The sequence below is a fragment of the Panthera onca genome, chromosome B3, assembly GCF_046562875.1.
Source record: "Panthera onca isolate mPanOnc1 chromosome B3, mPanOnc1 haplotype 2, whole genome shotgun sequence".
In the NCBI taxonomy this organism is placed as follows: Eukaryota; Metazoa; Chordata; class Mammalia; order Carnivora; family Felidae; genus Panthera; species Panthera onca.
This window is the reverse complement of record NC_138344.1, coordinates 143,630,540-143,644,720: the sequence shown is the minus strand read 5'-3', so window position 1 is coordinate 143,644,720 and position 14,181 is coordinate 143,630,540. Positions and strand designations below refer to the sequence as shown.

The following is a 14,181-nucleotide window of genomic DNA, read 5'->3' as shown; positions in this document are numbered from 1 at the left end:
ATAAATTATAATCTCTAGGGGAGAGGATTCTGGGAAGATGGTAGAGGAGGAAGCCCCCCACAAATCTGTCTGCCGCCTCCCCCTCCTCCGCCCCAGGCAACTACAGTGGCAGAGGCTGTCTGATGTAACTGTGCTGGATCTCTGGCGTCTACTGAAAGCTTGCAATGTCCAAGAGAAAAACTCATGCAGTAAACTGCAGTCAGTTCTGGTCAACCTCAGCTCTCCGGACAGTAGCAGCTACTCATCCCTGCCCCTGGCCATGGGGCAGGAAGCAGTGCACATATTCAGTTCCTGGCACAGCCTGTACACAGCACGTAGGAGCCAGGGTGTGCAGAAAGGACCGTGTCTTCCAAATACTGACAATCTGTGTTCTGACCACCAAATGCTGCTTCTGAAAACAGAGGTGCAGACAAGCAGCAGATCCTCACTGTTGTTGCACCACCCCCACACCACAACAAGCCCCTCATCCCTCTAGCGGAGTCACTCGCGGGGGACTTTAAGAAGCTTGTCCCTCATATACGCTCACACGCACACACACACACATTCTTCACTCTTCTCATTTTCACCTTCTGGGAGGCAGATATTGATGACTAGGCCATACAAAAGCAAATGCATAGGGGCACCTGGCTGGCTCAGTTGGTGGAGCATGTGACTCATGATCTTGGGGTTGTGAGTTCAAGCCCTACACTGTGTAGAGAGATTACTTTAAAAAAAAAAAAAAAAAAAGCAAATGCATGCACTATACAGGGAAAATGAGAAAGTGACCACACATGCCCAGAGAAAGGCATAGTCTCAGAAAAGATCTGAGAAACCCTGGGGCGCCTGTATGGCTTAACTAGTTGACTATCCAACTCTTGATATTGGCTCAGGTCACGATCTCACAGGTTCATGAGTTCAAGCCCCACATCATGCTCCTCACACTGATAGTGTGGAGCCCGTTCAGGATTCTCTTTCTCCACAAGCGCATGCGCTCTCTCACTCTCACTCTCTCTCTCTCTCTCTCTCTCTCAAAATAAGTAAATAAACTTAAAAAAAAAAAAAAAAACAGATCAGATAAACCTTAAATTTAACCTCAGGATGATCCTTGACATAGAGACAGTCTACAGTAAGGGGGAAGAATGGAAGAATAGATGAATTAGTGAATACATAACAAAAACGGCAAACCTGGAGAAGGGGATGTTAACCACATTATTAGACTCACATGTTCACTTTCCAACAACAACATCACAAGGCATACAAGAAACAGAAAAGTATGGCCAATTCAAAGGGGGAAAATGTTTCAACAGAAACTATCCTTTAAAAGACCTGATGGCAAACCTACTAGACAAAGATTTAAAAACGGTCAAAGAACTAAAAAAAGATGTGGAGAAAGTCAAGAAAACAATGTATAAATAAAATGGAAAAATCAATTAAGAGATAGAAAACCTAAAAAGAAACCAAAAAAAACTCAGGAGTTGAAAGTGCAATTAATAATTTACTAGAAGGACTCAAAGGCAGACATGTGTAGGCAAAAGAAAGAATCAGTGAACCTGAAAATAGGACAATAGAAATAATCAAGTCTGAGAAACAGAAAGAAAAGACTGAACAGAAAGAAAAGTGGACAGAGAGCATAAGGGACCTGTGGGACACCATCAAACAGACCAAATACAAGTTGTGGGCATCCCAGAAGAAAGGGGCAAAGAGAAGATCTGAAAAACTAACTGGCTAAAAACGTCCCAAATTTGATGAAAGACATGAATATAAACATCTAAGAAACTCAACAAACTCCACGGAAATAAATCAGAGACCTACACCAAGGCACATTATAATCAAACTTTCCAAAGTCAAGGACAAAGACGGAATCTTGAAGGCAGCAAGAGAAATAACTCATCACATATAAAAGATCCTCAGTAAGTTAATGAGCAGATTTCTCATCAGAAACTTCAGAGGCCGGGAGCAGGGGGGCTCAGTTGATTAAGCTTCCAACTTTGGCTCAGATCATGATCTTATGGTTCATGAGGTCAAGCCCCACATGGGGCTCTGTGCTGACAGCTCAGGGCCTGCAGCCTGCTTCAGATTCTCTATCTCCCTCTCTCTCTCTGCCCCTTCCTCCCTCCCTCCCTCCCTCCCTCTCTCTCTCTCTCTCTCTCTCTCTCTCTCTCTCTCTCAAAAAGAAATAAACATTAAAAGAACAAGAACAACATCAACTACTACTACTACTACTTCAGAGGCCAGAAAGCAGTGGACCAATATAATCAAAGTGCTAAAAGTTTTCAATTAGCAATAATTGCACCTCGGACAAACCTCATTGGCTACGATACTGCCATTGCGCAAAGCTCAAAGTGCTAAAAGAAAAAGCTTTCAAGCAAGAATCCTATATCCTGCAAAACTGTCCTTCAAACAGCCTTAAAAAGGAAAGAAATTCTGACGTAAGCTACAACATGCATCAATCTTGATGGCGTTGTGCCAAATGAAATAAACTAGTCACAAAAACCAAACTCTGTATGACTCACTTACATAAGATACTTAGAGTACTCAAAATCATAGAGACAAAGTAGAATGCCTTCTACTTTTAATGGGAATAGAGTTTCAGTTTTATAAGATGAAAAGAGTTCTGGAAAAGGAAGATGATGATGAATAAATAGCCCATTATGACTATATTTCATACTTCTGAACTGTACACTTAACAATGGTTAGGGGCGCCTAGGTGGCTCAGTTGGTTAAGTGTCTGACTCTTGATTTCAGCTCAGGTCATGATCTCACAGTTGGTGGGATCAAACCCCATGTTGAGCTCTGAGATCACAGCACAGAACCTGCTTGGGATTCTCTCTCTCCCTCTCTCTCTGCCCTTCCCCCCACTCATGCACATACCCACTCTCCCTCTCTAAATAAATAAATACACTTCAAAAAAAATGTTAATAGTTAAATATGACAAATTTTATATTATGTCTATTTTACCACAACTTAAAAACTTGGAAAACTAGGGGCGCCTGGGTGGCTCAGTCGGTTAAGCACCCGACTTCAGCTCAGGTCATGATCTCGCGGTTCATGAGTTCAAGCCCCGCGTCGGGCTCTGTGCTGACAGCTCAGAGCCTGGAGTTGCTTTGGATTATGTGTCTCCCTCTCTCTGCCCCTCCTCTGCTTGCACTCTGTCTCTCTCTTTCAAAATAAACACAATAAATAAATAAATAAATAAATAAATAAATAAATAAAACTTGGAAAACTAAAAACAAACAAACAAACCGTAACCTCTAGGACAACCACTAATGGCATTTTTAATAAAAGTACATAACTAGCAAGCTAAGGAGAGAGGGCAAATAAACATTAAATCAATGCAAAAGAAGGTTGAAGGAACAAAAAAGAAACACAGAACAAGTGGGTCAAATAAATAGAAAGCTCTGAGTCAATAGATCTAAATTCAAATATGTCAGTAAATACTTAAGTGAAACTGTACATGGAACTAAATGCCTTAGATAAAAGCAAAGATTTGCTTTTTATGCCTTGGATAAAAACCTGTTTAGACATACCTAAATCATCAGAATAAAGGATGAACGCACAAATGAAAACAGCACGCAAACACGGGCGAAAAGGAGCCGGCATAGCCAAGTTGTTGGGCAAGGAGCATTACTAGAGATAAAGAGGGCCGCTCCAGAGTGATAAAGGTTCGCTCCTCCAGCAGTCCGTGCAAAGGCAGGTTACATCCAGCAAAAAGCAGTAATAAGTGGCATAATCTGATGACATACATTCACAGCAGTGTGTTTTCGGGAAAAGAGGAGAACGGTACAGAACTGGCAATAAAGGACAAGGAGGACATCCCACTTCCAGGCCCGGTGATGTGAGAAATGTAGGAGGAAGCCAGCACTACTTGAGAGCACTGCAGGGAAAAAACAGTTCCAGCAGGAGAAAACCAATTTTCTATTGGAACAAGAACGTAGGGGAAATTCACCAAAGAAATTAGGGATTTTCGGGGCTTCCTGCTGAGGCACCTTGATTTCAGAAGGCTCGGTGTAAAGGCTTCAAGAGAAGGTCAGAGGTGGGAGGCAGGATCAGAAGAAACAATGTGGGTAGAGTCTTGGAGATTAGAATCCACATAATGGGAGGATGACCCAATAATTCTGGCCTTGTGGGTGACTGATCACACACAAAAAAAGAAAAAAAGTGGTGGGGGCAGGAGGGGAGCACATGATGAGATTAATCCTGATGGTCCCAAGGCAGAGGGTGACGGAGAAGCGAGGTGTGCTGAGGGAAAGGAGGGGTGTGGGGATCCTGACGGGAATGGCTAAGTTCCTGGGCTTCCTCCTGGCATCGGGCGACACGTATGGTCTGGCAGAGGGCAGCCTCACCCGAAGCGTTCACTGCTCTGCGTTTCTGCTTGAGAAAGGCTGCTAGGTTTGGGCTAAGATTGTAAAGAGCCAATCCATCTCTGGCGGCTACCAAACAGAGGCTTTCTCAGAGGAAGACACAGAGCCAGTGACACATCCGTCCTCCGAAATCCACCTCTGGAGTTTCTAACTGCCCCAAATCCAGAGGATTGTCCCCAAGTTTTAATAATGCTGTTAAACACAATTAATCTAACAAAACCAAGTGTTACTTTTCTGCGGACCGTAGCAAAGGATGGGCAGTTTACCAGTTCTATGCCTTTGTATTTCATTCACTTACTCAAGAGATTTTATTTTGTACCGACTATGTGCTAAACAATGTTCTACACCCTGGGGATATAGCGGTCTGGATACAAAGCAAGGGGGTTACAAAACAAAAACCCGTGCCTTCGTGGAGTTTATATTTTAGAATAGACATTAAACAAATATGTACATTTATAGCATGTTAGAAGGTGTTACAAAAATAAGAAAGAGGAGAGCAGGATGAAGAGGCCTGGAGTACAGTGGAAGTTTCCGTTTTAACTAGGATGGTCAGGGCGCGAAGGTGGCTCAGCCGGTTACATGCCCGATTTCAGCTCAGGTCACGATCTCACAGTTGGTGAGTTAGAGTCCCGCATCAGGCTCTCTACTGTCAGCGCAGAGCCTGCTTGGGATCCTGTCTCCCTCTCTCTCTCTGCCCCTCCCACCATGAGCATGCATGCTCTCTCTCAAAAATAAACATTAAAAAAATATAGGATGATCAAAACAGCTCCTATGAAATTATTCCTGACAAAAATAATTTTAATAAAAAAAAAGCAATCTTCTAAATCTAACTACCAGTTTACAGAAAATACAGAGGACAAAGGAACATGATAAAAACAGCCAGGGGATGCAATCAGCAAATCCAGAATGAGGGACTCTTTCCACCAGACAATCCAGTGGTTTTCCACAACTTAATTACAAAGAGAAAACAAAAAAAAAAAGGGGGGGAGAAATCTATACATTAAAACTCAGCGTGCATGCTTTAGGCCAAGATGGAGTGACAGAGACCAGATGGACCCTCCTCCTTGAAACATCCCAAAGAACAAACAGGGGCACCAGGGTGGTTCAGTCAGGTGAGCGTCCAACTCGATTTCAGCTCAGGTCATGATCTCACGGTTCATGAGATCGAGCCCCGCATGTGCCTCTGTGCTAATGGCACAGAGCCTGCTTGGGATTCTCTCTCTCTGCCCCTTCTGCTCTCTCTCAAAATAAATAATAAACATTAAAAAAATAAAAAAATATATATATATACATGAAACAATGGTCTTCCAGACAATGGCCGTCAGGTGATGAGGAAGCTGATGATCAGGTGATCCTTGAGGGTGGGAAACAAGAGAGATGAATGCTCCAACAGTCTCAACTTACTGCTCTGAAGAGTTCCCAGGCCACGGGGCTGAATAGTATTTTACCAAAGAAGATAAGGGGATGGCAAATAAGCAGATAAAAAACCAAAACTCAGTATCGCTTGTCACTTGAGAAACAGAAGTTAAAACAAAATACCACTACACACATATTAGAATGTCAAATTAAAAAAAGACTGACCATACCAACTGTTAGGAAGGTTGCAGAGCAACTGAAATTCTTTTTATATACTGTGTGTGTATATATATACATATATATATATATGATTTTTAGGTTTTTTTTTAAGTTTACTTATTTACTTTTGAGAAAGAGCACGCAAGTGGGGTAGGAGCAGAGAGAGAGAGAGAGAGAGAGAAAAAGAGACAGAGGGAAGGAGGGAGGGAGGGAGGGAGAGAGAATCCCAAGCAGGCTCCGCACTATCAGCACAGAGCCCAATGCAGGGCTTGAACTCACGAACCATGATATCATGACCTAAGCCGAAGTCAGACGCTTAACCGCCTGAGCCCCCGGGGCGTCCCGAGCAACTGCAACTCTTATACACTGTTGGTGGACACGTAAAATTATAAAACCACTTGAAAAAGTTTGCAGTTTCTTAAAAAATTAAACATACAACTACTATATGATTCCATTCCTGAGTATTTTACCCAAGAGAAAAAGAAATATTTTGTTCACACACAGACTTGTACCTGAATATTCATAGCAGTCCTGTCATAGCCAAACAACAGAAATAACCCCAACGTTCATCAAGAGGTGAGTGGAGACCAACTAATCTTTGACAAAGCAGGAAAGGGCATCCAATGGAAAAAAGACAGTCTCTTTAGCAAATGGTGCTGAGAGAACTGGACGGCAACATGTGGAAGAATGAAACTAGACCACTTTCTTACACCAGACACAAAAATAAACTCAAAATGGATGAAAGACCTAAATGTGAGACAGGAAAGCATCAAAACCCTAGAGGAGAAAGCAGGCAACAACCTCTTTGACCTCAGCCGCAGCAATTTCTTGCTCGACACATCTCCAAAGGCAAGGGAATTAAAAGCAAAAATGAACGATTGGGACCTCATCAAGATAAAAAGCTTCTGCACTGCAAAGGAAACAATCAACAAAATCAACAGGAAGCCGACCGAACGGGCAAAGACATCTGTAAATGACATAACGGATAAAGGGTAAGTATTCAAAATCTTATCAAACTCAACACCCGAAAAACAAAGAATCCAGTGAAGAAATGGGCAGAAGACATGAATAGACACATTTCCAAAGGAGACATCCAGATGACCAACAGACACATGAAAAAACATCACTCATCATCAGGGAAATACAAATCGAAGCCACACTGAGATAACATCTCACACAGGTCAGGATGGCTAAAATTAATTCACGCAACAACAGATGCTGGCGAGGATGTAGAGAAACGGGAACCCTCTTGCACTGTTGGTGGGAATGCAAACTAGTGCAGCCACTCTGGAAAACAGTGTGGAGGGCCCTCAAAAAATTAAAAATAGAACTACCTTACGACCCAGCAATAGCACTACTAGGAATTTACCCAAGGGATACAGGAGTGCTGATGCATAGGGGCACTTGTACCCCAACATTTATAGCAGCACTTTCAACAATATCCTAATTATGGAAAGAGCCTAAATGTCCACCAACTGATGAATGGATAAAGAAGACGTGGTTTATATATACAATGGAATACTACTTGGCAATGAGAAAGAATGAAGTCATGCCATTTGCAGCAACGTGGACGGAACTAGAAGGTATTACGCTGAGTGAAGTCAGTCAGATAAAGACAGATATTGTATGTCTTCACTCATGTGGATCTTGAGAAACTTAATAGGAGACCATGGGGTGGGGGAGGGGAAAAAAAAGTTACAAACAGAGAGGGAGGGAGGCAAACTGCAAGAAACTCTTAAATACTGAGAACAAACAGGGTTGAGTGGGGGGGTAGGGGAGAGGGGAAAATGGGTGATGGGCGCTGAGGAGGGCACTTGTGATGAGCACTGGGCGTTTTATGGAAGCCAATTTGACAATAAATTATATTTTAAAAAAGGTGAGTGGATAAAAAAATATAGCATATCCATAAAATGTAATGCTACTCAGGAATAAAAATAATTGATACGTGCAAAATGCAGATGAAATCTCAAAATAATTATGCTGAATGAAAGAAGTCAGACAAAATGGAACAATCTAAGATTCCACTTCTTTAAAACCCCAGAAAATGCAAGCTGATCTCCAGTGAAGAAGATCAGTGGTTGCCTGAAGGAGGGGCAAGTAAGAGGGATTACCAAGGGGCCTGAGGAAACTTTTGGAAATGATAGATAGATATAATCCGTATCTTCAGTGTGATTTCACAGGTGTACGCATATGCCAAACTAATCAGGGCTCCCAGGTAACTCAGTTGGCTAAACATCTGACTCCTGATTTCAACTCAGGTCATGATCTCACAGCCATGAGATGGAGCCCTGCATCGGGCTCAGCACTGAACAGGGAGCCTGCTTGGGATTCTCTCTCTCTCTCTCTCTCTCTCTCTCTCTCTCTCTCTCTCTCCCTGCCTCTACCCCACTCAGGCATGCGTGTGCTCTCTCTCAAAATAAATAAACATTTTATAAAACACTCTAAATATGAGTTTACTGAATGTCAGTTGTACCTCAAAAAAGCTATTTTTTAAAACTGCAACATGTAGCTCATGTCTGAATCCTGATTCAAACAAACCAACTGTTTAAAATAGTTTAGTGGAGATTTAATTATACTAAAGAATAAATATTTTATTTAATGGTGATCTTTGTGATTAGGTTTTTGTTGCTGTTTTTATACTTAAAGACTTTACTTTTTTTTAGAGCAGTTTTAGGTTTACAACAGAATTGGGAGCAAAGTACAGAGATTTCCCACATACACCTGCTCCCACACATGCATAGCCTTCCCCATTATCAGCATCCCCCGCCAGTGTTATACTGGTTACCACGGATGAACCTACAGTGACACACCAGAATCACACAAAGTTCACATTTTACCTTCACGTCCACTTCTGCTGTACATGCTATGGGCTTAGAGAAATGTATAATGAGATGCACCCATCATTACGGTATCATACAGTGTGGATTCACTGTCCTGAAAGTCCTGTGCTCTGCTTAATCTTCCCTCCTCCTACTCTATGGTAACCAGTGATCTTTTTACTATCTCCACAGTTTTGCCTTTTCTAGAACTGTCACAGAGTTGTAATCATACAATATGTCCTAGATTGTCTGTAAGTCATATTTTAGAGATAACACACTTACGAATAGGGAGGCAGGTAGATCAAGACAGGCCTCACTGAGATGGTAACATCTGAGCAAAGACCAGAGAGAAGCAAAAGAGATAAAGTCATAGTAGTGGTGCCAGACCAGACTGAGTAGGTCCCAGAAGGCCACTTGAAATGTGGACCACTGTGAGGTTTTAAATGGCAGAGAAACATACCGACTTACATCTTAATATCTAGAAGCAGGAGACTTACTAGAAGGCTACGGCAGCGATTCGAGTTACAGATGATGGCAGTTTATGGGAGGCCAGCAGCAGGGGAGGCAATGAGAATTATGTTCTGTAAACCAGTATAGATGGTCTGTAGGAGGGATACAAAAATGATATAGGCGATTCCCATCTTCAATGAGCAGCGGAGAAGAAATGAAAGCTAATAAAGATAGAGACGGTCTATAATGGAGGTAAGTCCCAAGGTACACACAGGAAGACACAAGGTGGACCTAACTTAGGGGAGAGACAGGAAAAGAGTCCATAACAATTCTCAATAAATGTTCCCTGAATTATTTAATTTTTTTAATGTTTATTTTATTTTTGAGGGAGGGGGGAAGGGCAGAGAGAGGAAGACACAGAATCTTCCTCTGTGAAGGAGGCTCCAGGCTCTGAGCTGTCAGCACAGAGCCGGACGCAGGGCTCAAACTCACAAACCGCAAGATCATGACCTGAGCCCAAAGTCGGACGCTTAACCGACTGAACCACCCGGGCGCCCCAGTGTTGCCTAAGTTATGTGCAGGTATCTCAATCTCAAAACCCCATTTTAGTGAATGGCACCATCAATCATCAAGTCACCCAAGCCAGAAGTCCAGAAGTTATTGTGGCCTCCTTGTTCCCTACATGTAATCTACCATAAAAATCCGTCTATTCTAACAGCCTAAGAGCTTTCAAATCCGTCCTCATTTCCTTCCCTCACTACAACTTAGTTCCATGAGGGCTGAGATGTCAAGTTTGTTCACAGTGCCTAGATGAGTGTCTAGAAAAATAGCAGATGCTCATTTAAAAGTTTCTGAATGATGAGGCAACTGGGTGGCTCAGTCGGTTAAGTGTCTGACTTCAGCTCAGGTCATAATCCTGCAGCTTGTAAGTTGAAGCCCCCCATAGCTTGGGATTCTCCCTCTCTCCCTCTCCCTCTCCCTCTCTCTGCCCCTACCCCACTGTGCGCTCTTTCTTTCTCTCTCAAAATAAACTTTAAAAACATAAATAAATAAATAAATAAATAAATAAATAAATAAAATTCATGGTCAATACAACATGCATTATTTCACAAAAATATTGCATTTCTGCTTCCACAATACAAACATTAAGGAAAGCATATTTTATACATATCAAAGAGACATCAGTCTTTAATGATTTTTGACGATTATCTAAACAACATTTAAAATAGGGGCGCCTGGGTGGCTCAGTCGATGAAGTGTCCGACTTCATTTCAGGTCGTGATCTCACGGTTTGTGAGTTCGAGCCCTGCGTCGGGCTCTGTGCTGACAGCTCAGAGCCTGGAGCCTGCTTCTGATTCTGTGTGTGTGTGTCTCTCTCTCTGCCCCTCCCTGCTCACGCTCTGTCTCTCTCTCCCTCTCTCTCTCTCAAAAATAAACATTAAAAAAAATTATTTAAACAACATTTAAAATAAATTCCAAATAGGGAATGACTGATACTAAGTATGGGGTTTCTTTTGGGATAATGAAAATGAAATTAAGATAGTGGTAATGGGGGGGCGCCTGGGTGGCTCAGTCGGTTAAGAATCCAACTTCGGCTCAGGTCATGATCTCGTGGTTCGTGAGTTTGGGCCCCACGTCGGGCTCTGTGCTGACAGCTGGGAGCCTGGAGCCTGCTTTGGAATCTGTGACTCCCCCTCTCTCTGACCCTCCCCCGCTCATCCTCTGTCTCTCTCTGTCTCTCAAAAATGAATAAATGTTTAAAAAAAATTTTTTTTTTTTTTAAAGACAGTGGTACTGGTTGCAAAACTCTGAATATACTAAAACCAAACTGTAGCTTAAAAGAGTGAATTTTACGGTATGTGAATTACATCTTAATAAACCTATTATTGCAAAATGAAATAAATTCCTTAGCTTGGCACACAGGCCCTTGTGATTTGGCGTACACCTACCTGCCCAGTCTCACCGTCCGCCACTTTCCCAATTACGTCTGTGAGTTTCATCTGTATCAAATTACTCATGACTCCCCGCAAAAGCCCTCTCTGCCCACAGGACTCCACGTTAAGTATGTGGCTCCCTCGTCCCTGCATCTGCCCTTCCAGACCTAGCTTAAGGGTCGGGAGAGCCTCTCATTCCACACCCCATTTCAACCACATCACCTCGTCCCACCGACCAAAGGCTTGCAGAGCACAGATGTGCCTCTATCACACGGCTTTATCATACCAGACCAGGCATTTTGTGACCATGAAAAATAGTAGACAGTCAATAAATAATTAAGTCTAATATACAACTTCATATTCTATAATATGCAAATACCACTTAAAAGCAAATTTATTCAACTTCAGCCATAAAAACTTTTTGATTAACAAAACAGGGCAGGGGCTCCTGGGTGGTTCAGTCAGTTAAGTGTCCGACTTTGGCTCAGATCATGATCTCACAGTTCATGTGTTCGAGCCCCGCGTCGGGCTCTGTGCTGACAGCTCAGAGCCTGGAGCCTGTTTTGGATTCTGTGTCTCCCTCTCTCTCTGCCCCTCCCCCGCTCACACTCTATCTCTCTCTCTCTCTCAAAAATAAATGAACATTAAAAAAATGCTTTTAATATGGCAAAAACCTTACAATTATTAAATCTGTTTGCTGAACATACAGGATTCATTAATACTTTTTTTTTCATGTTTAAGTTTTTCATTAGCCAAAAAAGCAAAGTTACTAATATTTAGGAAAATTATGTGTAATATTCTCTGAGAGAAAACTTCAGTGTTCTCAGACCAGCAAAAGTGTAGCAGTCCATCACTTTCTCCCGCGAGTCCCTAAAAGCAAGTACGAAAGTGGAATGTGTGAAAAACAAGGTAACAGACGTGTCCAAAGGGTCGTAATGATGCTCCTAAAAAGCTAAAACTAAAACACGTAATCGTACCTCCTCTTATTTTTCCACAGTGTAATTCCAATTTGATACATGTTCTTGGTTTGTTTCCTTCACAATTCAACACAGCCGACCAATGAGCACGTCTGAGGTAAAAGCCGCCTGCTTCTAGAACGCCTCATGATTATTAGCTTTGTCTCAGCTGCGTCGAAGTTTGTGGGACGCACGCTTCAAATCATGGCATCAACACTTTCCCTCTGCTTTTGCTACTTGTTCTTAGTAAGGCAGAAAGTGGGGCTTCAAAACCTTTTTTATAGCAATAAAGCTCTTAAAACGTTACCCAGAAACTTAACATGCGAAACTAAATAAAAGCTCGGCGATCCCAGTTCATACCCTACTTTAACAGGGTGAGGGGCCCGCACCCCTGCCCCCCAACTCCTCGCTGCATTAACAACGCTGTAAAAAATGGCGGCGCCATGGCAACTGACCTGTTGCCAGGCAAGCAGAACACCAAGCAACTACTGCAAATGACAGTTCGCGCGTTGATCCATAAAACTCTAATTTAGCGTAGTATCAATATATGGCATACAAATGCACCAGATGTTCAAAAATCTAAAAGACATTTAGCTGAAAATGACTAGAAGACAATAGGAATTCTGTGTTTCAAAAGGAACACACACAAATATTCTTTTTACTACATTCCAGCAAGATGCAGTTGGGTCCAAGACAGTCCAAGAATGAGATAGTTCCTCAATTATACTTCTCTCAGAAATACTACAAGTAATAAGTTTTAAATAATTCACTCTTTTTAACATTTATTTATTTTTCAGAGAACATGAGCAGGGGAGAAAGAGAGAGAGGGAGACCCAGAATCCGAAGCGGGCTCAGGCTCCGAGCTGTCAGCACAGAGCCCGACGCGGGGCTCGAACCCACGAACTGCGAGACCATGACCTGAGCTGAAGTGGGATGCTCAACCGACTGAGCTCACCCAGGCGCCCCCTAAAGAATTTATTTTTTAAAGAAGAGTGAATTCAAAAAAATTATCTGACTTTGGAAAATTGTGGGCTAGAATCATCAAGTGTCAATGAACAGGCAGACCAGATGAAGCACTTTATCACAAATACTGAAATGAATAGTGGCTTTATAAAAACACAAAGTTTGGTATTATGGTTTCTAAAAGCATCATTATTCTTTATTATTACATTTATTATTCATTACCATTACTTGATGTTTCCATGAACATAAATCCCAAATTTAAAAGTTTAAAAGCCGTAACAACATCAAGAAGAAACCAAATAGGTTAGGGGCAAAACATATAAAACAAGTATTAATGTTTTCTAACAAAAAGGGGATATAACCGGGGCACTGGCTCACTGGGTTGGAAGAACGTGTGACTCCTGATCTCCGGGGTCATGAGTTCGAGCCCCTCACTGGGTGTAGAGATTAAATAAATAAACTTTAAAAAAAGGGGAGGGGGAATATAACCAATTCATCTGGTTACCATTTATATATATATATATATATATATATATATATCTTTTTTAGTAAGCTCTAGGTCGAACGTGGGACTCAAACTCATGATTGAGGTCAAGAGTCACGTACGTGCTCTACCAACTGAGCAAGCCAGGTGCCGCTCTGCTTACACCTTTTAAAAAAATCTAGCCTTTTGTCAAAAGTAGAGTGACATGAACCAGATTTACCCTGTTGTCTCGAACAACTGAAAACCGGACCACTACATGAAGCAAGTTTTCAAGGCACTGGACACCAAGCAACATAGTACGGTGAACCCTGAGAGGACAAAGCAGTAAGTCCTACAACCAAAGAGTTTCCAGCTGACAGCTTAGGGAGAGGGAACTCAGGACAAGTCAGGCAGTCTCTCTGAGTTGAGGGGACAGGCTGGGGTCAGGGAAGCCAAGGCAGGCCTGAGTTCGGGGCGGGGGGGAGGGGTGCGGGGGAAGAATGTCAGAGAAGCGAGAAGGCTGTGCACAACTGCTGCGCCTGCCCGAGGTCTGCAGAGGGCCCCTCGGGTAGTGGGCACGGCACTGACAGCACGTTACTACACACGGGAAGAAAATTCTTGAAGCATGGGGATAAAGAACCACCCAAAACGATAAAAGGGAACAATCCACGAAGCTCACAC

At 42.4% G+C, this 14,181-nt stretch overlaps 1 protein-coding gene and 1 pseudogene across 4 annotated transcripts in view; both read right to left on the bottom strand.

Annotated features, from left to right (window-relative positions):
• The window catches only part of RCOR1 (REST corepressor 1), a 128,669-nt gene that overhangs the window by 99,907 nt on the left and 14,581 nt on the right, over positions 1-14,181 (bottom strand). The window contains exon 1 of one of the 4 annotated variants that reach the window (XM_078447822.2): positions 9,232-10,139. The exons of the other annotated variants lie outside the window; for them this stretch is intronic. The gene's annotated coding sequence lies outside the window, so the exon portion shown is untranslated. Of the gene's footprint in view, positions 1-9,231; positions 10,140-14,181 lie in introns of those variants that run through there. 4 annotated transcript variants of the gene reach the window in all.
• LOC132670692 (U4 spliceosomal RNA) lies at positions 2,238-2,317 on the bottom strand (annotated as a pseudogene).